The following is a 26382-nucleotide window of genomic DNA, read 5'->3' as shown; positions in this document are numbered from 1 at the left end:
ATTGTCATTTAGCTAAAATTTTTTGTTTTTTCAAGTATTTTGACTGATTAACCTAGACTTAGCTTTGCAAGTCACAAAATTTGCATTTCTTTTTACATATTGTTTCAATATGTCATTTCCATTCTAATAAAGTTAATTTCTTAACTTTGTGCCTGTTTCTTTCCAAAACATATTTCAAATTTTTTTCAGAACCAGTCTTTTTTCACTGAATTTATCTTTTTTGCAATTGAATTTTTAAGCATCTCAAATTTATTGCTAAGTTTTACTTTATAGAGTTGAAACTTCATTTAAAAAACAAAAACAAAAACAAAATTAAAAAGAAAAAAAGAAACTTCAAGTTTGCTTCTCATTTTGCCAAATAAAAGACCATTTTTCTCTACTCTCATTCCCCTTAGAGTCAGTAGAGACAAAAATTTAAAACTGATTCCTGTTCTGTATAAGGAGTGAGGAGTGAGCATTCTCTACTAGGTGAAATCAAAATCTTTAGATATGGAATAGAGTAAGTGAGGAGTCTGGATGCATTTGTATGCAAATTCTAGTCTCAACTTTTATCCATCCTAAGGAGGCATCCCTTCTCCTATTCCAAACCCAATAAGAAGTTGATTTGAGTATGACTTTAAAATATACACTAAACATATTACAATTGATTCATATTTTTAGTATACTTTTTAGTTTCCAATGCCATAAATTTCTGTAAATGAGGAGAGGATGTTCTTCCTTCTCAAATATAATAATAATAATAAACAATCCTGCTGAATTTAATAATTAGTCTAATAGTTGAGTTACAAAACCTTTAACCCATTTCTTCAATACTATTCCTCTAAGAGATTCTTGAGATCCTTTTCAAAATATTAGTAAGAGAGCCTCCTATTGAAAGCAGGAAAGGTTACTTTGCTTGGCAGGGTCCTAGAGCTAATACTTTTCAAGGTAAGGAAAAGGAAACTGCTCTTAGATAGCTCAATGGACAAATCTATACAATCCATCCAAATCTCTACTGTTGGAATTAAATGATCTTATCTAAAGAAGGAGTATACATTGTTCAAAGTTTTGGTTACTAACTTAATCCATTTTCCTTAAGAAAGGACTTAATATTTGTTTCCTAAAAGGAAAGCCTAGGAAAGGCTTTAAGCTAGAAAAAAATTAAGCTTTTATTAAAGAAGAGTTTTAAAAACATTTTTCAACAATTTTATCTGTCTGCATTCCCAATTTAGCTGTATTAGGAACATAGAGATAGTAAGACTACAACCTTTGAAAATTATGATACTTGCTGAGTGAAACGAGCAGAACTAGGAGATCATTATACACTTCAACAATGATACTATATGAGGATGTATTCTGATGGAAGTGGATATCTTCAACATAGGGAAGAGCTAATCCAATTCCAGTTGATCAACGATGGACAGAATCAGCTACATCCAGAAAAGGAACACTGGGAAATGAGTGTAAACTGAGCATTATTATTATTTTTTTGTTTTTGTTTTTCTTCCCAGATTATTTTTAGCTTTCGAATATAATTATATTCCTTCCTTTGCAACATTAACAACAACAAAATTCAGTTCTGCACATATATATTGTACCTAGGATATACTATAAGATATTTAATATATATGGGAATGCCTGCCATCTAGGGGAGGGGGTGGAGGGAAGGAGGGGAAAAATTCAGAACAGAAGGGAGTACAAGGGATAATGTTGTAAAAAAAAAAAATTACCTATGCATATGTACTGTCAAAAAAAAGTTATAATTATAAAAATTAATAAAAAAAAGAACTAAAAAGAAAAAGAAAATTATGATACTTTTAGCTGAAAAGGCCGCAGCCTCTACTTTTTTTTTTCTCCTTAAGGGTTAAACTAGTAGGAAAAAAGATAGCTGGATTTAACCAGGACAAAGAATAAAAACGTACAATGATGATAGTTTACTCTGTACGATATAAAAACAAATGAAATACAATATTGCTCTCTATGATAGTCTCATAGAAGAAAATATTTGACTATGTTTCTAATTCTCTTTTGAGGGGGGATAACTACTTGTATTTAAACAACACAGAGCAAAGATAAAAATAAATAATCTTTCAATTCAGAGGTATGCAAAGAATAATCAAATTCTCTGAAGAACAACATTACTATCACCAAAAAAAAAAAAAAAAAAAAAAAAAAGGTTAAAATTCTATTCTTAGATCCATATTCAGTCCCCATACTTCCTTCTCTGAATGCAGATGGCACTTTTCATTTCAAGACTATTGAAATAGTTGAAAAATTGTTGAATTTTTGTTGAAAAAAAAAAGCCAAGTTCATAACAGTTGATCAGTGAACAATGTTATCTCTTGATTCTGGCTCACTTCACTTAGCGTCAGTTCTCATGTAAGTCTTTCCAGGCCTTTCTTAAATCAACCTGCTCATAATTTCTTATAGAAAACAGTATTACATTGCATTAATATATTATAACTTATTCAGCCATTCTCCAACTGATGGGAATTCTCTAAATTTCCAGTTCCTTGTCACTACAGAAAGGGCTGCCACAAACATTTTCTTGCACATGTGGCTCCTTTTCCCTCTTTTATAATCTCTTTGATGTATAAACTCAGTAGAGACACTGCTGGATCAAAGGGTAAGCACAGTTTTATAGTCCTTTGGGCCTAGTTCCATATTGCTCTCTAGAATGGTTACATCATTTCACAACTCCACCAACAATGCACTAATGTCTCAGTTTTCCTACATCCCCTCCAACATTTGTCATTATCTTTTCCTGTCATCTTACTGGCTTAAATTTTTAAAAAAATTAGCAAATGAAGTTTCAAAGAATTTTTGCTTCCTTTCTGAAGCCTCAACATGTATCAAAGGGTATTTTTTCCTTGAATTAGGTTGGGAACTTAGTAGATTATTTGAACCAAATCACATGATTTTCACATGTTGAAGCTAATATACAGGCTGAATCACAAAGCTGTTATCTAGAGAATTTGTTTGTAATAATCATTTAAGAAATTGCCAAGATATAAGGAGTCTATCCATAGATTTCTTCTTACATTTGGAAATAAAATCAGGTCTTCTACAATACTTGTTTTTCAAAATGCAAGCTTATTGCAATAAACTCAATATATTAGGAAGTAATTTGAACATCATGTGAATTCTACATTTTGCTTAAGCACATTTTTGTTCATTAGAGACAAGAGGACAATGAGCCATACCCATTCATGTCTTATTTGATATAACTTTTCTTCTTTCAATTTGCAATAACTCACAAAGTGTATCTCTTTTAATAATGTTTACTTCCACAAGCAAAGTTCAGGTTTTTGTCAACAGAATCATCATTGTAAGGGTTAAAAAGCCTTTAGAAGCAAGGAATGCAGTTCAAGGCATGTGGGAGGACCTGAGGGATAAGAGATATTGAGGTGCAGGTGAGTTCTACCTGGAGGTGGGGCACAGCCCCAAGAGGCAGTGTCTGATCCCAGGTACCACATCTCCCTCCTTAGTGCTCTCAAAGTCTTGCATGCCTCCCTCCCTCTTCTTGGGCTGATCCCATTATGCCAGGTTCCTAGAGGACCTCCTCCTTCCCCCAGATCCTCAGGGGGGCATAAATATGTACTATCTAAGAATAAAGTTCTCTTTGACTTCACCCCTACCTCATGGTGGTCTGTCTCTATGTTATCCAGGTGGGTGCCCGAAGACGGGTAAGTGTGGCCTAGCCATACTGTGGACTGACAAGCATTAAGAGTAGCTCAAAGGGAAGCTACAAGGTTAAGGTAGTGTTAAAGAGACACTACAATTCTAAGCGGAAGGGAATACAGAAATTGTGAGGAAAAGGGGTAAGTTAGGGGGAGGAACCCTAAAGTGGGGGGAGGGCTGTGAGAAGCAAGTGGTGCTCACAAGAGACACTACAATTGGCATCTGAACAGGGACAATTTTGGCTAGAACCTCACCTTGTAGCCGGCCTACAGGTGGGGAGAGAGATAGAACTCTGCTCTAGTGAGTGAGTAGAAAGTTAGGAAATAGAACAAATTATTGTGAGGGTCCCAGATCAGGAGGTACCAGGGAAAGAAGCTTATAGAATAGTAAAACAAGCAGGATTGGAAATGGATTTTAAAAAGTGAGAGGTAGTCAGATGACTTCCTATGATAAGAAAATTCTGGGAGCCATCAAGTGGCATCAAGTGATTGGGGACACTTAAAGATGTGCAAGTCACAATTCATTAAAAGTAGATAATGAAGTGCAAACGGAGAATCATAAAACAAATGAGGGTTGTAAATTGGCTTTCACCAGGACCAGCTGTGCCCATAAAATAGAGCTGGCGGAAGTTAGCTGTGGGAAAGAATCAGGAAGTAAACAGGAAGACAAAGGTGGATATGAGGAAAAGGGAAGGAGGTAGTGAGGAAGAAGTAGGAAGTGGATATGATGAAACAGAAGGGGGAAGGGATTAGATGAGTAATAAGAAAGTAACATATGACCTTGAGGAAAAGGACAGTGATAAGACTAGGGAGGAGAAAGTGAACAGAGGGAGAGCTTCTTCCTTCTTGGAGGCATGGCCTTCTCCCTCATCCTCCGCCTTCCCTGAGGAGATAATGTCTCCCATCTGCTCCCTCTATGCCCATTTATGAAGGCTTTGGAGATTCCCAGACAAGTTTAGGACAAATAATACAGAAAGCTGAAAAGTATAAAAGAAATGGGGATCAAATGCAATATAATGCAGCAGTATATGCAGTTGTGTCCCAATGTGCCCAATGAGAATTTAGCAAAATTCAAGCTTCTGGAAAGCAGAGACCCTCAATGACTAGGATTATTAAACAGGGCCCAGATGAACCTTTGTCTGATTTTGTGGCCCACCTACAGGTGGTCAGTGGGCAGAAAAGCCTCCAGCCTCCTTATACAGAAATTGGCACGGGAGAATGCTAATACTAACTGCCAAAAGGCCATGCTCACTATCAATGGGGAAGCTGGCCTAGAAGATTTGATAAAGAGATGTGATAATGTCAGCTCCAGTGCCTTTCAAATGGATGCCCTTGCGGCTGTTATATCTAAAGAAATTGCAGCAGAAGACCTGCCCTGGCAGTTGTCAGACAAACAAGTGGTATTCTGACCTCTGGTGGTCAGAGGTCTTAGGTACAATCTATGGGGCAGGGACATATTGAAGGCTTGTGGGGCCTCAGTTTATATACCATCTCCACAGGATTTTTAATTGGGGTCATTGGGTGTTTGGGCACCACCCTTCATATCATGGCCACACCATTAACATGGAAATCTAACACCTCGGTTTGGGTACTCCAGTGGCCTTTCTCAGTTTATAGCCCAAACCTTACATGAAATTATACAACAACAGTTAAAGGCCGGACATATAGAACCAATGTTCAGCCCATGGAATAGCCCTGTATTTATCATAAAGAAAAAATGTGGAAAATTCAGAATGGTAGTAGACGTTAGGGCTATTAATTCTACTATTGAATCTATGGGAGCCCTACAGCCTAACATGCCATCTCCTAATCTAATACCCACTGGCTGGTCAATTACAGTAATAGACATACAGGATATTTTTTTCTCCATCCCTCTGGCCTCAGAGGATAAGAAAATATTTGCTTTTATCATTCCCTCTAGTGCAAGTGCTAGAACCAATTAGGAAGGCATGGCTTCATGCCATGATACTGTATTATATGCATGATATACTGTTGTCAATAAGCAGTAGGAAATATCTCTGCCCTACTTAAAGAGACTATGAGCATTCTTGCTCAATGTGGACTGATGGTAGCCCCAGAAAAGATCTGACAAACCTATCCCATCATTTATCTGGGACTCTGTATGGGAACTTCTACAGTTACTAATCAGATACCTATCTTACAATTAGATAAGATGAATATTCTGAACCTATTTCAGAAAGTAGTTGGACAAATTAAATGGTTAAGGGCTCATGCCCCTATTCCTATTTCTTTGATGTAGCCTTTATATGATATCTTGAAAGGATATAAGAGATACCCAGAGCCCATTAACATCATATCAGATAGCTTATATGCTGTCCAAGTGCTCAGAGGCATTGAGGATTCTGTCTTACAACTTCAGAACTCTTCAATTGCTAACCTTTTTGCTGACTTGCAGCTGATTTTACAGACTAGGATGAATGTATACTCTCACCAATGCTGTGCAGGAGGCATATTTGCGGGCAATGAGATGGTGGACAGTGCTTTAGAATGCTCCCTTCTCGTGGTCGTCACACCCCTGAATATGCCCATGAATTTCTCTACTTCCCCGCTAATTCTCTATATCACCTTTATGGCTCCATTTAAGAACAAGCCCAACAGATAGTGAAGCAGTGTGCTCAGGACTGCAAAGAAACAACATGTTATAAGAAAAGCAAACTCAATTGATATATCCTCTAGAATTACAGTTCCAAAATCCCAAAATAGAATCAGGACAGTTGATTATTTTCCCCCTTTAATATTAAAGAAACAAAACATACCTTGAAAGGTTCAAATGTCCATTTTAAAGTATAATAAAGTTTATTTTGGTTAAAATCTGAAACAAGTCTGAGTTTGAATTTTTTAGCCTAGTTGCTTTGTGTAAACTGTTTATTTAACATCATTTTTGGCCCTTATTCAATAAACCACCATCATAATCCCATTCACAGACAAAACAGATCACAGATTAGTAGACAGTGGTGTTGTAAAACACCAAATCACCTACTATCTCTGTGAAATATAAAGACCTATTTTTAAAATGTACTTTTACCAGATCTATTTTCATAGTTAGACTTAAAGGTGACTAACTTTTTCCTATCAAACTGTTTCTTTTAGACATCCATGGAATAGTAGAAATTCAGTTCCCCTTTTAAAAGATACTATTATTCTATTAGAATAGATTTTAATTAAGCACATAAAGTGTCCTGGACCTAAAGCGGTTGTTTTCCAGAAAAGGCATGTTGTCTTGGTCTAGATTGGAAGAGACCACTGCCAATACCTCAAACCACCTATTGTTTACATTTCATGTTAATGTGCTCAAGTTCAATAAAAGTTTATCAACTCCATTAAAGCAGTGCCTATTGAAAATGACTTAATCTCCTTAGCACAAAAACCACATGAAAAAATTCAGTTCATTGGACAAGATTGAGCATGGGGATTGAACTGGGGATTGTAGTGTAGGAAAATAATTTAAAAGAAATGAAGCATCAATCAGAGACAGAGTGTCTGTCACCTGCATCACTCACGTGTAAGTGGGTGCATATGCACGTGTGTGTGTGTGTGTGTGTGTGTGTGTGAGAGTGTGTGTATGTGTGTGTTATGTCCTTTTCTGTATGAGGACCTGGCTGTCTGCCAAAAGTCAGAGTGCCTGATGAGATGCTAAACATAGGAGTAATTGGCTGCTTAATATCACGCCACCAACACTCTTGCACAGACGGATGAATTGTGTTACATTTGAGCAAACAAATGTCATGTGAAAAGGTGCTAGTCAAAAGTCTCTTGGCAACAACACAATGAGGACATATATCTTGAGGACAGCAGCACATAGTGATACTATATATATATACAGCACCTTCAGAATGAGAAGAGAAAGACAATTTTCTTTTTTGCTTCAGTATTTGAAAATCAAAATGTTAATTGCCTCAAGGCTTTTGGATTTACTAGTTACATAAAATAAATCCAGAATCCAGCAGAGAATTTGTTTATTATACCTGATATCACTCTCATATGTTTATGTGTATATGAATACATACATACATACATATATATGTGTGTGTGCATATTTATTCTATATATGAGGTATACACACACACAAAAAAAGTGAACCTAAGAAAATTTAAGTATTGTGTCTTATTTATGGCATTATTTATGGCAACAAATATTTGTTGAACTCCTGCAAGATTAATGTTTTCATTGGTTTTAATACTTGATTGAGTTAGTGACTTTAAAATATCCCATACAGTTTCAAAGAGTTTATGTAAAATTCTGAATGAGAAGTATGGGAAGAATAGAAGAAAAAAAAAGAATCCACAACATGATACATGATCCTGCATTTGTGTTTGCCTATATATGCCTGTGAGTGGATTTGTGTGTATTTCTGAACATATATGTTTAAGAGAGAGCCAGGCAAAAACAGATAAGAAGCCACAGGGAAATAGACTCAAAGATACAAAGATACAGACAAAATTGGCTCTCTTTAATCTGGAAGGATACAAGTGTTTCCTGATATAGGTATTTCTAGAACCTCCAGTGTGTCCAGTAGAAAATAAATTTTTTGGTCACAGTAATAAATGAATATGTTGAGAGCTTGTTATATAAGTTTAAGATTCTATGCAAATTAAGTCATTGATCTTTAGGCATATGTAAGGATCTTTAGGCATTTTTTTTCTGGAAACTATCAGATAAAATGCATAGCTATAAAGTTAAAATTAATTGTGATTGCCCCATAATTTGCTGTCTTCAGTTGCTTGAATATGAGAGGAAACTATAAGTAAAAGTTTCAGAAAGAGAAATATGAACAACTATCAACCAACAATTAATGATTGGAACTTTGATATTCAAAGTTATGAAAAGAAAGCTCTCTGTACTAAAACAGAAAGCATAAGAAAAGACAGATTCAGGAGCTAGATTAAAATGTACTTGAGAGATGTTTGACAAAATTAATGAAAATACAACAAAATATTGATAATGTTAATTTGTGGTTTTCTGAGTCAATCAATATACAAGGGCAATTTGACACCTGGAAAAGAAGATCTATAAGCATTCCTGAAAAAAATGAAGTCTTTTTGGATGACAATTTCAAAATTGGATGATAGTCTTTGACCAGTCTGTGTCATACCTATCTCATCCTCTCCACAAATCTTTTTGTTTTATGGTGTAGGAAATACATAAGCCATTGTCTTAATCTAGCCCTTTTGTAAGGTTGCATTAATTAAGTTGAACACCTGCGAGATTAATGTTTTCGTTTCAGAAAGAGAAATATGAACTACTATTGACCAACAATTAATGATTAGAACTCTGTTCTTCTCATGTGATATGATGCTTCCAGCTCTGTACCTCTGGATTGCTTGTCCCAGTTCCTAGTATGTTCTCCTTCCTCAACTGCACCTTAGTTTTCCTGCCTTCCTTGAAGGTTTAACTCTAATCCTCCATTTTGCAAAAGGCCTTCCCTAGGCTTCTTATCTGTTAGTAGTTCCCCCATAAAGATCATCTACTTACTCTGTACATATTCCATATGTTCTTTGTTATTTATATATTGCTTCATCCATTATAACATGAACTTCTTTTTTTAAAATAATATTTCATTTTTACAAATATATGCAAAGATAGTTTTCAACATTCACCTTGCAAAACTTTGTGTTTTAAATTTTTCTCCTTCTCTCCATCTCTTCCCCAAGACAGCAAGGAATCCATTTTGGTTAAATATGTGCAACTTTTTCTAAACATATTTCCATATTTGTCATGCTATGCAAGAAAAATCAGATCAAAAGGTAAAAAATTCACAAGAAGAAAAAAAACCAAACAAGCAAACAACAACACCACCAACAAAAAAGGTGAAAACACTAATAGCATGAACTTCTTGAAGGCAGATTTTTCCTATATTCCTGGCATGTAATAAATACTTATTGATTGATTGAACTGCATTTGCTAGATAGGTTTGATACTATAGGGAAGAGTAATAGAAGAAAGGAGTTTGAAAAGCAGAAACTTATTTGTAACCTGATAAGAAAAGCAAAAAGCTCACAATAATCCTACTATAGGTACAGAAGGAGAAAAAAAAATGATGGCCTGTTATTTCTAATTTTTACTGACAGGAAGCCTACCCCCTCATTTCTCTCCTAGGTTTGATCTTTTTCCTTAACCTCTGAATGATCATGAGCCAACAGAGCATGATGAGCCTTAGGGCCAGTATCTCTAGGTAGAAGTGAGGAGTAAGCAGAGTATTTTCTTTCCAGGAAAGGAAATGGGCACTCTCAATGATGTTAGGAGTAATTCAAATTGTTCTGTAGAGTTCTACAAACTAGCCCTGTGACCTTGGATGAAATACAAACCCTCAGGCACTCTGGCACATTGTCTTGCTTGAACCTCAGAACAACTCTGGGAGATATTGTGATCCACATTTTACAGATGAGGAAATTGTTGTCACATTGTTGAAGGTGAAAGGCACCCCAACCATTTTAGGGGTCCCCAGGTTGGTGTTGTAGGTATGGTGAAAGAATTCACAAACTCAGTTTGTCTCTAAGAGGCAGAAATTTATTACACTGACAATAGCGAGCTATGTTAAAAAAAAAAAAAAAAAGTTAGCCAGGAGAAAGAAGATAAATTTATAGGATAAAGTTAGAGAGAGCAGTGCTTCAAGTTATTTATTTGCTAATTTTATGGCTTACAGGTAGGTTTGAGGGGTGGTCTATTCACTATAGGAACTTGGTTGTCACTGACCAACAGATTATCTGTCTGACAATCAGCAAAGTTTGTGGGATTGTACTAAGGCTAGAAGACTTTAGAATCCTTGACAGCTTGTTAGAACAATAATACTCCAAGGTAATGGGACCTCAGAATTACTGCTATATTTTCCATAGAAGCTGCATCCTATCAATAAGGTTAGTAAATGTTTGAGGATAGATTTGAATTCAGGTCTTCCAGATTTCAGGATCAGCTCTCTATCTACTATGGCACCTGAATAAGGATGATTGGGATGACATTCACCGGGAGACACTTTCATCATGTATAAAATGATATAATTGAATTAACAGACCTTAAAATTCAGCTAGGCACTGTTGAGGGTAGGGAGGCAAGAGGTAGTAATATTCAATTTAACTTCATCATATTATGAATAAGAAAGATGTGGCCTTAAAAAATTGTGACTTTCCCCAGTTCACTTGTACTATATCACACTAACAGTAAAAAGATTCAAATCATTATGTTTTGAATATTGATCTCTGACTCTGGATCTAGGCTAGTCTCTTTTTCATTCTACCATGCTATATATACAGAATCTTTCTCTGTACAACAGGACAGACTAAGTTCTTTTTAGGCCCTAGTTTTAGCATTCTTTTAGATTTTTTTTTAATTTTTATTTTTACAATTAAAAATTTGCATACATTGCACCTGTCTTGTAATTTGGTGGAGAGTTTGCATTGAAGGCAGGAAGCTCTTAAATCCAGGGATGCTCCTGATGTTTACTTGTTTTGCGACCAGCACAAGTCACTTCTAAGTATTCTAGGCAACTCTTCAAAATAAATCATACTGGAAAAAAATTGCCAATTTGTATTAGTTTTTGATAATGTATATGTCTTAGATAATATATACATATTTTGTATGTATGCATGCATATGTCTATGCATGCCATAGACATATATATTATATAAAATACTTTAGAGCTTATATATTCTTTTCACATGTCCCTTTACTTTCATAGACTTCATTATCTAAATAAGATGCTGGCTATTCGTCTTGTATAAAGAGAATAGTACCCCATTTGTCTTGGCTACTTTAATCTTCTGTGGCAGTTAGTCAACTATTATAACTTCCTGAGAAATTCTTTAAGGTCTCTTTCAGTTTTTGGAGTAAGTATATTTTTTTTCCTTTGACGGGATTTTATGTAACTCCTACTGGTAGGCAAGGTTTGTTTTATTTTTCATTTCTTTTGGTAAACAGATGATATAAATTAGGTTCAAAACAAAGAAGGGATCTCAGAACAGAATGAGCTTTGAAGTTTAGAGTTTGAATTTGCAGAGAATTCTCTTGGCTGGCTTACAAAGGGAATGAAAAGCCATTGTAAAGGGGGTGGCTTTAGATTTTCACTTTATCCTCAAAATAAAAGATTAAGGAAGACAATTCTTGTATAGATGGCTTAAGTGGGTGTCTGTATGATTTAATTTCATGCTCATTATTTTCTTCTGAAGTAGTGTGCATTTGCAATCATTTGAATTTTTTTTTTTTTTAAGTACTGACTAGGTCTTTGGAACATTTCAGGTTTCTAAAGTTTTTCAAAATTTCTTGAGTTATGAGCCCTTGTTGGAAATTACTGAGGAAGTAGTACAAATGCAGTAGATGAGGCATCTCGGTCCCAAAACAGGTTTCTCTTTTACTGGAGAATTTCTTTCAGTTTCTGAATGATTTTATTTCTGTACAAAAAATAGAAATTATTGAAGTAAATTATAATTTGGACAATGGACAAGCCATTTGACTGATAACTAAATATTTTTAAACAAGGGTACATCTAAGTTTAATATTCAGTAAATATGAATGAATTCTAACCCCAGGAAAAATTGTGACATAGGCAGAGTTTATTTTAGGGGATATTTAAAGATAATAGGATCATAGATGTAGAACTAGAAGGCTGTTCACAGATTACTGTTGTTGATAAGAACAGGTCCCAAAATCTGAAATAGTTTTAGAAAGACATTTATTAGATCATTTGGCAAAGGACAGTGAATCTGAAAGGATGTATGACTTCCTTACTACTGATTCTGGAAGATTTATATTATATAGGATTTTGACAAAGGTTTCCCACACTGGAACCTGATGTTAATTACTATTAAGCAATTTTCCCAAGAGGGCAGCCTGAAAGCAAGTTTGAATGAGTGAATATGAGTAACTGTAATCCAATACAAAAATTCCTCAGGATGTAGTAACACAAAACAAGAATGCTTTGGGTAGAATTAGGGCCTGGAAGAACTGGAAACACCTTATAGCCATCTGTAACTGAGATGTTACTAGGGAGTTATTGGAATCAAATTCTAGTTGTGTACAAACATTTATCACATAAGGTTGGATTTAAATAGTATGCATTTTTTTCCTGAACAGTATAAGAAATACATTACATAATCCAGTTCTTTCATGTTAGATATGAGGAAGTTAAGATGCAGAGAGATTAAGTCATTCAGTCATTAACATTTATTAAGCATTTATTATGTGCCAATTACTATACTAAGTATAAAAGGAGAAGCAATAGACCTGCTTTATATATACCCTATAAAGGGAAACAATATGCTAATAACTATGTACAATCAAGATAAATTTGAAATAATAAACAAGTGGAATGGACTAGCATTAAGGGAGATCATCTTCTTGAAGAAGATGGGATTTTTGTCAGGAAGCAAAGGAAACCAGGAAAGCTAGATGAGGCAGGAGAGGATTCAAGTTATGGGGAATATTTGGTAAAAATTCAAGAATCAGGAAATGGAGTATTGTGCATAAAGAACAGCACTGAAGTCATTGTGACTTAATTGGCAGAGAATTCAGTGGAGTAAGGTATAATAAGATAGGAAAGGAAAGGTTCAGGTAGCAAGAAGATATAACCTGAACAAAAGAGACAGTAGTCAGTCAGACAGGTAAGAGGTGAATCAGAATGGAATAGTTTGATGGAAATCTAAATAGAATCTCGAGGAGAAGATGATGGATAACATTTTAAAGCCTGCAAAGAGTGTATTATATTTGGCAATTAAGACATTATTGGTGACTTTGGGAAGGGCAGTTTTAAGTAAATGATAAGGTCAGAAGTAAAACTTGAAAGAGTTAAAAAGAGAACAGGAAGAAAGAAAGTGGAAATATCACTTGTAGAAAGCCTTCTCAAGATATTTAGTCATAAAAGGAAGAGAAATATGGAGCAATAGCTAGTAGAGATAAGAGATAAATAGGTAAAATGAAGATTTTTTTTTTTTTTTAGAATGAGATTGACATGGGAATGTTTATAGGCAGAGGAAAGTAATCAGTAGATAAGAAGTTGAAGATAAGTGAAAGTATGTTGCTAGGGAACATAATAACAAGAGTCTGCATTAATTTTGTGACCCTTCATCATGTACCTTGCGCACAATGCATAGGCAACAAGTCTATGCAAAGACAAGTCTTGTGCTACCTGACTCTTGTGGTCTTTGGCTGGTTGGATCACAGTCAGCTCATTCTTGAGAATGGAGGTTGAGGCTTCTGGTGTATGTTCTGCATGACTACCTAAAGGTCCGGGGTACACACCCTGTAGACATGTCAGGATAGGCATTGAGCACGCACCAAATCGAGATTGCCCCCACTGTCTCAGGAGTTGGGCTCCTGGATACACAAGCTAAACACATACTACTTATTGCTGGGGTACATAAGTACAGGCAGCAGAAGGAGAGAGGAAGCAGGAAGGAGAGACAAGATGATGTAAACAAGCAATAAAGCTTCTCTGAACTGCATTAGTGGTGTGTGACTACTCTGTCAAATCCCGAGACATCTGAAGGTCGTAGAGGTGGGTAGTACTCAGACTTCAGCTGGTGTCAGCAGGTCTGTCCTAGCTGAGGACTCCAACAGTATGTACATGATAGAAGGGAATTGGAGAAGATGGACTAGAATGAGGGTAATTTTTATATTTATAAAAGTTTGCCTTGTCAAGGAAAAGTAGTAGGTATCTGAGTATTGTGAGATGAGAAGGAAGGGAGAAGAACTTTTGATAAATGGGTTCAATTTTTCAGTGAAATATGAGGCAAAGTTCTCAACTGAGAGGGTGAGGAGAAGGGACCTATGGGAACTTTGAGAAGGAATGAAGGATTTGTAAAAGCTGCTGTGGTTAGCTAATTAAGGAAGTTAATTTGGGAGAATTGTCTTGTTCCAGTGAGGGCTTATGAAACATAAATTTGTAGTATACTCAGTCAGCATGGTTTCACAACTTTTTTTTAAATTGATTCAGCAGCGTGTGAATAGGAGCAGAGTGTAATAGATGGTCAGGGATATCCAAGGAAGGACAAGGGACTTGTAAGAAAAAGATAGGATAAGAGTTTAACCATTTCACCAGTGTCAGAATGGGTAAGGGAGAGTGTAATTATTTCAGTGGTGATGGCCTAGGAAGACTCCCAAGGTTTGGAGGATATAATGAAGATAAAAAACAAAGAAAGACAGAATTATATAATGTGATCAGATAAGGGAATTTCAAAGTTTATGGACATTAAAATGGTGTATTTGTGTGGTCATGATAATATTAAGAATATGGTCATTTTTGTGTGTAGCTGAGGAGAGGTGAACTAAGTTGAAGAATCATGACTTACTTACCCAGTGTCCTGCAGGTAGTGTGAAAAATGGAATTTGAATCCAAGTTCTCTAATGCTAAAGCTAGTCCTTTTTTTTTTAGTGATGGATGTAAAGTCCTTTGAAAACCTTTGAAGAATATATAATTATGTATAATTGAAACTAATTACTATTGGTAAAAATTCAGGCATCAACAGGGATGGATTATTTTGAGAGATGGTTTTCTATGGTCATGATTCATAAATTATCACTATGTTTAAAGCTTACATAAGCTTAATTTTGAATGCATATCTAATGAAAGAATACCTTGTTCTTGAGAAAGTAGTGTCATGATTTTAGAAGAAAATGCAAAAGAAATTGTTTTGCGCTATCACAGTTATTGTTGTAGGTACAGCTCAAAAGTTAGCAACCTTTTAAATTCAGGTTTGATGTCAGGATTAAATGAGGTATGTGTATGTCACTGAAATTTAATAAAGGAAGTTTACCTTGCCCCAACAGAATAAGAATATGTAGCAGGTATACAGGTATACTATGTTCTCTGAACACAGTACTCCTCCTATACATCATTTCAAGAACACTGTTACTCTTCATCTTGAAATGCATGTGATCAGCAAGTCAGCAGAGTAATATAACTCAGATATCCATTAAGATTGAGAGGTCCATATTAGTCACAGTAAGAGTGTGTGTGTGTGTGTGTGTGTGTGTGTGTGTGTGTGTGTGTGTGTGTGTGTGTTGTGTATGTGTGCACTCACATGTGCTCTCATGCCTCTCAACCAGGAAATTACATTAGGGAAGGTTCCATCAGTATGCAAGATCCAATGTCATACCATTCCTTGGTGGCAAGGACTCAGTGATCTTCTAAAATCGAATCTATTTAACTGTGGTTTGCAACCCCATATGGGTCTTGTAACTGAATGTGGGATTGCAAAATTATGATCTATTATCAGTATTTTGCATACTTATATACGTAGGGTCATGTAAAAATTTCTCAGGTGGAAAGGTGACAAGTGGAAAAAGTTTAAGAAGCCCTTAACAAGAGAACTTTCTACATGCAAATATTCATAAGACATTTTCTAAACAATTCTCTTGCCATAAGTGATATTAAAAGATGGAAAAAAGGGAAAAAGGAAATGAACAAAAACAAACAGAACAAATAAAAAGTGGAGGCCTTTTCCACACCCTTCATAGAAGGACCAAGTCTTGAATATTTTATTGGACATTCTTACTAGAATTAGTAATACTAACCAAGTATTAGTATTAGTATATTTGGCTTTGACCAAAAGAAAAACCAAACCAGAACAACCACAAAATAAAACAAAAATAAGGAAAACAAAAAACCCAGAGGCTTTTCCTTATCCTTTTAGAAGGACCAGATCTCAAGGTATTTACTGAAATAGTCCTCTAGAAAGGGTTTTATTAGAGGGGGGAAATCAAACCAAGGTAAAAACAAAAATGTGGAAGAATATAAATGCCAAATATTGGAAGCCTTTCCTGTCCTATCCAGAAAGACCAAGTCTCAAAATCTCATAGTGCAGTTCACGTTTTGGGTGATACTATATCTTTGAAATTCACCGTGTTTCTCCTAAGACAAAGTGGTGATGATAACCTAGGGCAGCACTAAGAACATTAGAATCCCAACACAAATGAAGACGCCTTCAGTATGGTCATGATTTTTTTTTTTCCTGACATGAGGAGTGATGGTGAGCAAGGACAGAGGTTCCTATAGAAGGGATGCTGCTTTTTTTCAACAGTGACTTAAAAAGGACTCTACCTCATACTTATCCAGTGACTCAGAATTACCACCAAGTCAGCTAAGGTATCTCCTTTTCTAGTGACATCATAGTTATAAAACAACAACTTCACTTCCTCTGTTATTTTAATGCAAAACACCTCCCAATAATATAATTTCTTGGTGTCCCTCAAGCCTTTTCTGGGAAGGAGTTTTTAGAACCATCCCAAAATCGAGCAGGTTCTGAGCTACTTTTCTAGGATGTATGGAGTCCTTTTGAGGGGACAAAAACCTTGAAGTTAAGGCAGTTGTGCTGGAGAAGGAACAAGGAATGACTGAACAAATGTCAGCCAGAACTATTTCCAAAATCAGTTCATTTCTATAAGTCTTCTTAGACAAGAAATCACCGAACAAAATATCCCTTTCCTTTTCCACATACATCTGATAATACTGGTTAGAACAATGGACTCGTATCAGAAAGGCTTAATTTCAAATTCAGCCTCAAATATCTACAAGCAGTGGAATCTTAACAAGTCACTTAAACTTTGTGTTCTTTTGTTAATCTTTTGTTGGCAACTATAAAATGGAATGATAGTAGTTCCTACCTCCTAACATTATTGTGAGGATCAAATAATATAATAGTTTAAAAAGTATTTAGTGTACCTGACACATAGCAAAAAAATACATATAATTCTTAGTCCATCCCTCTCCCTTTCCAAGATAGCATTGATTTATCATAGACATGGCTTTTGAAACTTTGGACATCTGACATGGGCAGTTAGTGTACAATCATGCAACTGTTCATCACTAAAAGCAAACCTCTGTTGCTGAGATTAGAGGGAGCCATTTTGCCATTTGTTGACAGGTTGAGAGTCATATGATTTGAGTATAGCTGTCTTGTTCTTAGTGAGGGGCGAGGGAAATCATTTGATTCTATTTCTAGCACAGAATAATATTATCATGTAGATGTCCAAATTGACACTGAACCCACTTTCCAACACCTGTTATTCTTGTAACAACTCCAATCTGATTGTTTAGCACGTCTCTGCTGAATGCCAATATATGTGTCCCTTAAACAACTATGCAGCGAGATTCACCAGGAAAATTCTTCCATTTGTCTTAACTTCATAAGGTAGAGCTTTACTTGTCCAATCCTATATTCTCCAGACACCAGATCCATGAACACTAGAACTAGTATTGAGAAAAAATTTCTCTGCTTTGTCTCTCAATGCTCTCTGACACATACCAGCCATGCTACCTAGAGATCAGACAACTGGCAGGACAACTGGTACTCCTATTCCCTAGGCAATGTTTGGTCACCAGATTAATGGATACTAAGGTATATATGAATTAGATTTCCCACTCCTTATCTCTCAGTAGGCTACTTCTTCTGCAACTGCCTCATCCTGCCTGATCACCAATGCAGTGGTGTACATTAAAAACCTCAGGCAGCTAGGTGGCACAGTGGATAGAGAACCATCCCTGAAGGCAGGAGGACCTGAGTTCAAATATGACCTCATACACTTAACGCTTGTGTAACAGGCAAGTCACTTGACCTCAATTGTCTCAGAACAAAAAACAAACAAACAAACAAACAAAAAAACCCCCCAAAAACCAAACCCCTCAGGAAGCCTTCTTTAGGTCTCTACCTGTACCCTGTCAGAAGGAAAAAGAATTCAGTTAACCCCAGGAAAAGATGTTTAAAGTATAATGAATTTCTTTATAAGTGAAATCAAGCCTTTCCTGACAGAATAAAGGAGAAAAAAATAAATATTAGAAAGTTTGATAGCCCCATACCACCCACCATTGGCCTGCTAACTTTACTTTTTTCTAACAATAGCTTTTTATTTTCAGCATTCACCCTTGCAAAACCTTGTGTTCCAAATTTTTTCTCCCTCCTTTTCTCCATCCCCTTCCCTAGACAGTAATTAATCCAATATATGTTAAACATGTGCAATTCTTCTATACATATTATTTACACTATTATCATCTGAAAAATTGTTCATATCCTTTGATTATTTCTCAATTGGGGAATGACTTGAATTCTTTTAAATTTGAGTCAGTTCTCTATATATTTTAGAAATGAGGCTTTTATCAGAATCCTCGAATGTAAAAATTTTCCCAGTTTATTACTTCCTTTTCAATCTTGTCTGCATCAGTTTTGAATGTACAAAAACTTTTTAACATAATATAATAAAAATTATCCATCCTCTGCCACTTACTCCCAATGTATTGAACCTCCTCAGGCTTTGATGTCTTCATCTGTCAAAGGAGGAATATAGCCTAAATGGCCTCTGAGATGCCTTCACACTATAGATGAATGATTATTTCCTTCATAGCATAGAATAGGATAGGATAAAAGTACTTTGCATATCTTTGTTTTGTTTTTGTTTTGTTTTTTTGTTTGTTTTTTTGTAGTACTGGAGAATCTGTCTTTCCCTATGTTTCTGTAGGGATCTTGATTTACTTATATAATTCACAGAAGTAGAGGACACAGAAAATTCTGATAATTTGACATGGAAAAGGAATTCCTCTTGCCACTCTAGGGTTAGAATGAAGAAAAAGAATCCCTCAAGAGGATAAAAATGAGTTTTATGCTTTGTGATTTCTCTTTTTTCCTCTCTCTTCCTATGTCTTCTTTCAGATGAATACTTCTGAATGGGATTCTAAGATGGTCGTGCTGAGTACCAAAAGAATGGGAACAGAGGTACAAGCAATGAGTGCTACTAGGCACACTTGAGCAGCTAGGGACTGACCTGATCCATGCAGCATGTCAGCAAGTAAAATATTCTTGAAATTAGTTCCACCATGGTCTTTCTGTTAATCATCTCTTTAGACTATAAACTAAAAAGTCTTATTGGAAAAAAGCACTAGATCTTGAATAAGATCTCTGTTCTATCTTTTATCTCTTTTGTGACTTTGGTAAAGTTACATAAGCTTGTAGTGCTGTAGGTAATTCTTTAAGGCTGAAAGTTGCAGAACAGTTATTGATATGAATAGAAGACTTTTCCTCATAAAGTCTAGACCAATAAAATGAACACAACCAGAGTAAACCTTGAAAGTGAAGAGCAAGACCAAAGCCAAATGGGAAAGCCACATAATTGTGATAGTGAGGAAATCTCCATAGATGATCTTAAAAATTTTTAAAACCCCATTCTAATAAATTCCAGGACTGAAAAACCATGCCTTTTGTCTCATATCAATAATATCATTTCTCCTGTTTATAAGACAATGAGAAGTCTTCAAGTCTCAGAAAACATATCAGTCACTCTGAATCACTGTCATTGCACTTGTATTTTAGGCAGAATTGTAACTGACCTCATGCTGTCTAAAGAAGTTGTTTAGATTTGGGAATAGCTGCAACAGGTGTGCTCTGTCAGGGAGGCTTGTATCAGTCCAGTGAAAGAAAGGCAACAAGATATTTCCAATCACAAAAAACTCTTGGCTGTCTAGAGAGGGTGATAGTGACCAGGAACCTTCATCCTCTATTATTGATATGTAGGTAAGCATGGATATGAATATATATATACACATAGACACACACACATATACACGTTTGCTCACTTTTTATACACTGCCAGATTTGATTGCATGTCCCCTAAGCAAGGTCAAAAGCAATGTCTGGATATGTTTTTTTAATGTTATTTTGATTTCAAACAAGTGGATAAAACTGTCATTTGACATATAGTAAACAGAAGGAACTGCTGTGGAACTTGTTGGCAACATGTAGACGTTGGATGTTGGTCCCAAAATGCTGAGGTTCTTTGGATATGTATTCTATTACATTTACCAGATAATGAATTCTAAGAATTTGAGGGTCATATCTTAAATATTGAACCTAGATCTACTAACTAGTTGATATGCAATTAACCATAGAACTTGTGACACATCCTGTCTAAACACAATACCCACACACACATATGCATAAACATAACAAATAGAGATATATTTATCTTACACTATATTTATTTAAGCTGGTAATAGGACAAGGGTTCCCCTATTTCTCACAAAAGAGATTAGTTTTCCCTAAAAGGCAATAAAACTGTCCCCAGAATTAGATTGCCCTTAGTCTCCCTGCTCATCTAAAGGCACATAAAGTCCTACAAAATTGGTACTTCAATATGGTGAATTACTAAAAACCGTAAGAGTTGACATACCTTGTCCTGATGACCAGACACAAAAGCATATTAAAATGTGAGAACATCAAATAGAAAATAAACCCAGTTATTCAAGTCAACAGCAGAGCAAAAATAAAATAGGGTATACATATGAGAATATACCTGAATGTTTTCCATTGTGAATGAGATTACTCAGTTTAACCAAGAAAGCCTGAGATTACACTCAAGGGGAATTCCCTGAAGTTTCTAATGTAGTAATCTAAGAATAGGGGCATGATTAAGATACTGACTTTTCTACTTATTGTCTTCTTCCCAGGTATCTCTCCTTTCAGACACTTGAAGAGAGACTGCATATTTTTTCTTTCTAAGAAACTAGAAAATAGGCTCTCTCTTTTATCAAGCTTTCATCAACTTATGATCTGATTAAATCCAAGACAAATGTGCATTGAAAGCACATAAAATGGACATGGCACTATATAGAACATTATCTTGACAACATGCCTAACTACATACAAGATATAATACTCACACCTTTCAAGAGTACAAACATCTTCATAGCAATCATAAGCTATGTTTATAGCTAATTGACAAAATAGTGGTATTTAGATACAATAACACTATCATTAAATGTAGCATTATTTTCTGGATTTCTGAAGACCATACAAGTTACCATAACATGCTTCAATGACCAGATATGATAACAAATGGAGATGAGGGGACTACATCCAGAGAAACTAAATTCAATTATATTCTCATTGAATATACTTGCTATGTAGGGCAAAGTAAAACTCTTTGTCTTAACTGTTCAAAGATGTGTGAGTGCCTCATTTCATTCCAGTAATGAACCTAAACATGATGTGAATGTTAATCCCAATCCTAACAGTACACATGTTTTATTCTCCCCATCGCTGAAATCTTTAGGTCAGGTCTGGAAATATGTATTAAGTACTTGCCATATACAAGTATTAGCACTGGGGATACAAAGAAAGGCAAAATACATTTCCTTCTCTCAATAAACTCACTTTCCAATAAGAAAGATGACCTCAGGGAAACAATTATGTACATATGAGATATATGTAGGGTAAATTGGAGTCAATCTCAGAGGAAATGCAGTAAAATTGAGGGAGGTTAGCAAAGACTTCTTTTAGGAGAAGAGGTTTTAGTTGATATTTGAAGAAGCCATGGAATATGAAAAAAAAAAAGTCTGGAGACAAAGGTGAAGATTGAGAATGTTCTAGCCATGGTGTATGACTTGTGATAATTCCGGGAACCAGGAATTTATTATTGGATTATATGAAAGGGTATAAGGTGTAAGAAGGCTAGAAAGGTAGAAATGATTATGAAGCCAAAGAATAAAAGATGAAAACATTTGATTAAAAAAGATAAACATAGGATTTTATCCTGAATATAATAGGAAACAGATACTGGAGTTTATTGAATAGTGGTCAGAATTGTACTTTATAGAAAGATCATTTTGGATTAACTGGAAAGAGATAAAGGCAGGGGCGGGGGTGGGAAGGGTGGCATAGGAAAAGATAGGATACAGAACAGTGTTCAGATAAATGAGAGTGAAAACTAGATTAGTGGAAATGGGATAAAAAGAAAGAGTAAGAGTGGGGGGAGAAGAAAATGGAGTAAAGAATGTGTGAGAGGAGGTTAAGTAATAGCAAGTTAAGGAGTAGAATTAAAGTAGAACAGTTAGCAGGGAGAGGAAAGAAGAGACATACATGAACACAATAACAAGTAGAATTTATTAGAAAAAAAATTAGGGCCAGTAATCATTTATCTCAGAGAAAATCAAACTCATGGATTCAATCAAGAGAAAAATTACATTATATGTCAACCATATTAGTATTGTGTTAGATGCATGTCTATGTATGTATAAATGTGTATGTTTATATTTTTGTAAGGGTGTATATATATCTGCATATAGGTGTATATGTGTGCATATATAGATGTGTGTGTTGTTTATGTGTGTGTGTGTGTGTGTGTGTGTGTGTGTGTATAAACCTCCATCCCATTCCTATAAATACACACATATATAAATATATCCATGTTTAGTTACAACCTGTTTGAGAGACATGGGGGAATGAAAGGGAAACAAGAATAAAGTTAAAAGTGCACAGAAGAGAACAAAAGAATAACCTACAAGGAAGCAAAGAAAAGATCGACAGTCATGAATATAATCTTTTCTATTATTATGTGTGCTTTCTTGAAATGGAAATTTATTGCTACATATTTTGAATCTTCCCTGATCTTTTGCACAAGATAATATTTTTCCCTTTTTCTGTTTTTCTTTTTATATATTCATTTATAAATATAATTATATTTATATCATATTTAAAATATAAATGTTTTATATTTATATTTTATATTTAGTTTAAATAAACAAACAGATATTTTTGTGTTTAAAAAAAAAGAAGAGGATGGATTAGAATGGAGAGACTCAGGGCAGGGACAACAACCAGAAAGCTATTTCAACAATTCAGGTATTAGGTTATAAGGTTGTGCACAAGGGTTGTGAATCCTATGTATTTATAATTTTTATATTTATAAAATTTATAATAATATTTATAAATACATGAAACAAAATGTATAAAATGGAAATGGAAACCAATTATAAACACAGTTATAATTTTTTTTTTTTAAAGATCCTAATACCCAGGATAGCAAAAAGGAATCTTGAAAGAAAGGAGTTTTTGGCAGAAAGATAATAAAGTTTAGGGAATTCTAAGTTAAGGGACATCAAGTTTGAGATATTCAAGAGGCATTGGAAGTCAGGAAATAAACTGAAGGTGAATAAAATGATCTGTGAATCATCTGCATAGATGAGATAATTGAATCCAATTTGTGAAATCACAAAATAAGATGATGTAGGAAGAAAAGAGAAGACTGAAGAGGGCAGAGTTTGGGGGCACAGCCATGGTTTGTGAGCAAGATCTGGATTAAGACCTAACAAAGGAAATTGAGAAGATATGGAGTTAAGAACATCTCAAAAAAGAGCAGTGTTGAGAAAAAATAGAATCTAAGAGAGGATCAAGTAAAAGAGGCTTTCAAGAACTGTCAATGTAGACTTTTCAAGGAAAAGATAAAAACCATTAATTAAATTTAGTAAATATTTTCAAGTGCCTACTATGTGCCAGGCACTATATTAAGCCTTAGAAATAAAATTTAGGAAAAGAAATAATCCCTTCTCTCAAGGAGCTACTTATCTAATGAGGAAAACCACACATAACCTTACTCTCTTTCAGAGTATTTGAAGTTCAATGGCAGGACAAAAGTAAAAACAACTGACAATGACCTGGGATGTAGTGAATGATCTTAGCTTCTTAGATGTCTGACTAAATTCTAAGTGCTCTACAATACCTACTTCAGTTGTCTCCACACTGTTGAAATAAATTGTTTTCAGCTACCTATTTTACTAGGTGAAGTTTTCATATGCTTGAAGTAGATATCTCCTAATTCACCAGTGGGTTTGAAGCCTATTTGTTACCTTTAACTTGGTTTAACCTGTCTGCCAAAAACCTGTCTTGGAGCCACAAGTGAGGGTTGAATGACAGGTAGACATCAAAGGTGAATTAGCAGCCCTTTTTTCAGGGCTGTTTTATAAGGCATATACCAAGTAATACTTTCTATATCAAATAAAGTAAATCAAATAAGTAAACCTTCACATCAGAGGTGCTGGTCTTCCCTGAACATCTCATACATGTAGTTATCTAGGAAAAAGATAGCTCTGTTCTATCTATAACTGGAATAATACCAAAAGATGCTTTCAGTGAGCCTTCAAGTCAATACTTTTATTATTTACAAAAAAGCTATCATTTTACCTACTTATACATTGGTTCATTGGACATTAACCATAAAAGAACAATAATAGATTCTAGAATTGTCTATCTAGAGTTGGAAGGGAACCCAAAGACTATCTATTTCAACCTTATTAATTTATACATAATGAAACTTGGCTAAGGTCACATAGACCACATGAGTAGTAAGATTTGAACCTTGCTCTTCTTACTCCAGAACCAGCAGTCATTCCACTATGCCCTGCTGCCATCTTAGCATTTAATTTAATCATTCAATCAATCATCAGCAAGCATTTATTAAGTACCTACTATTTATCAGACATCATACCAGTTGTTAGGGTTACAATGACAAATGAAATAAATTTTGCTTTCAAGCATTCTATCAGTGGAGTCAGCATAACATAAACATAAATTTAGAATAAATGTAAAGTAGTTAGGTATGGATGGTACTTGAAGTTGATGAGATTTGGAAAGATTTGATATAGAAAGTAGAAATAAGAATAATAATGACAACCAAACATATTAATGTATCACTTTTATTTCTTTCTCCAGATCATTTTATAAAGAAACTGAAGCAAACAGACTTGATTGACTTCCCCAGGATTACACAATTGGTAAATCAGATTTGAACTCATGAAGAGTCTTCCTTACTCTAAGTCCATCACTCTATCCATTTTGTCACCTACCTACCTTACAACAGAAACAACAAAAAATTTCCTATAATGATTACCATTAGCAGCATCCCATAAATTGTATTCTGCTGCTTAAAGATTATTCTTTGCTTTATATCACACCCTGGTATATATACTCAAATATATATTATATAAATGTTCATGAGTGTTTTTAATTATTTCTGTGATTTAGATTCTGATCCACTCATTATTAAGGATTTAAATTATTTCAAAGCTAAATATTTATTTCTGCATCTTTTCCATATTTCTTTTTATAGTTATAATTTTTTTATCATATTGTGACCTATAAAGATGTCTTTCTCTGTGTGCTTGTTTTAAGTTCTTTTTACATTTGTTTATAAGCCCTCTTAGAGCATGATATATTTTCATAAAATTCCATATGTCTACAAAAATGTCTGTAATTCTTAAGATAACTATTCAATAGACTTTGTTAGTCAATCAAACTGGATTTTGTACAATTGTTTCCTCTTTCTGCCTTTCTTTTTTCCTTCTCCTCTGAAACTGAAATGTTAAAGTCAATCATAATTATTGCCTTACTATCTTATTTCTTTTTTTGTTTTCACTTCAGTTAACTTTCATTTTGAATTCAGTTAACTTTATTTATAAGAAATCGGTTCTTATTTTCAATTAATTCACCTCAGCAAGTTGATAATAAGTAGTGACTATGTACTAGATTATGGAGGATGGAAGGGCCTGGAATGCTATGGCACTAGGGTGACAAAGAATCAGATGATTGAATGATAAAACAACAAAAATATACTATATTCCATGCTAAGTTCCAAGAAAGCAAAACAAAAACTGAAATAATCTTGTTTCTTAAAGAATTTACAATCTAGCATGTATTTATTAATATAAATTTTCAAAAATTATCCATCTATTTTTTGTTTGTTTTTTAATTGTATACATTGCTTGATTCTAAATAATGATCACAAATCTAATCTTTCAGTAGAAACAGGAAAATTTATTACAATATTTCATTTTGAATCTATAATTTACACATATTTCTTCTAAGAAACAAACTGTTCATTTTTGTTTTCTAATTCATTGTATAACAGTTCTTTTTATGATTTTAGAGCATAAACATTGAAGATTACATTTGTTTGT

Source organism: Sminthopsis crassicaudata, chromosome 4 (genome assembly GCF_048593235.1).
Source record: "Sminthopsis crassicaudata isolate SCR6 chromosome 4, ASM4859323v1, whole genome shotgun sequence".
NCBI lineage: Eukaryota > Metazoa > Chordata > Mammalia > Dasyuromorphia > Dasyuridae > Sminthopsis > Sminthopsis crassicaudata.
This window is presented reverse-complemented; position numbering follows the sequence as displayed.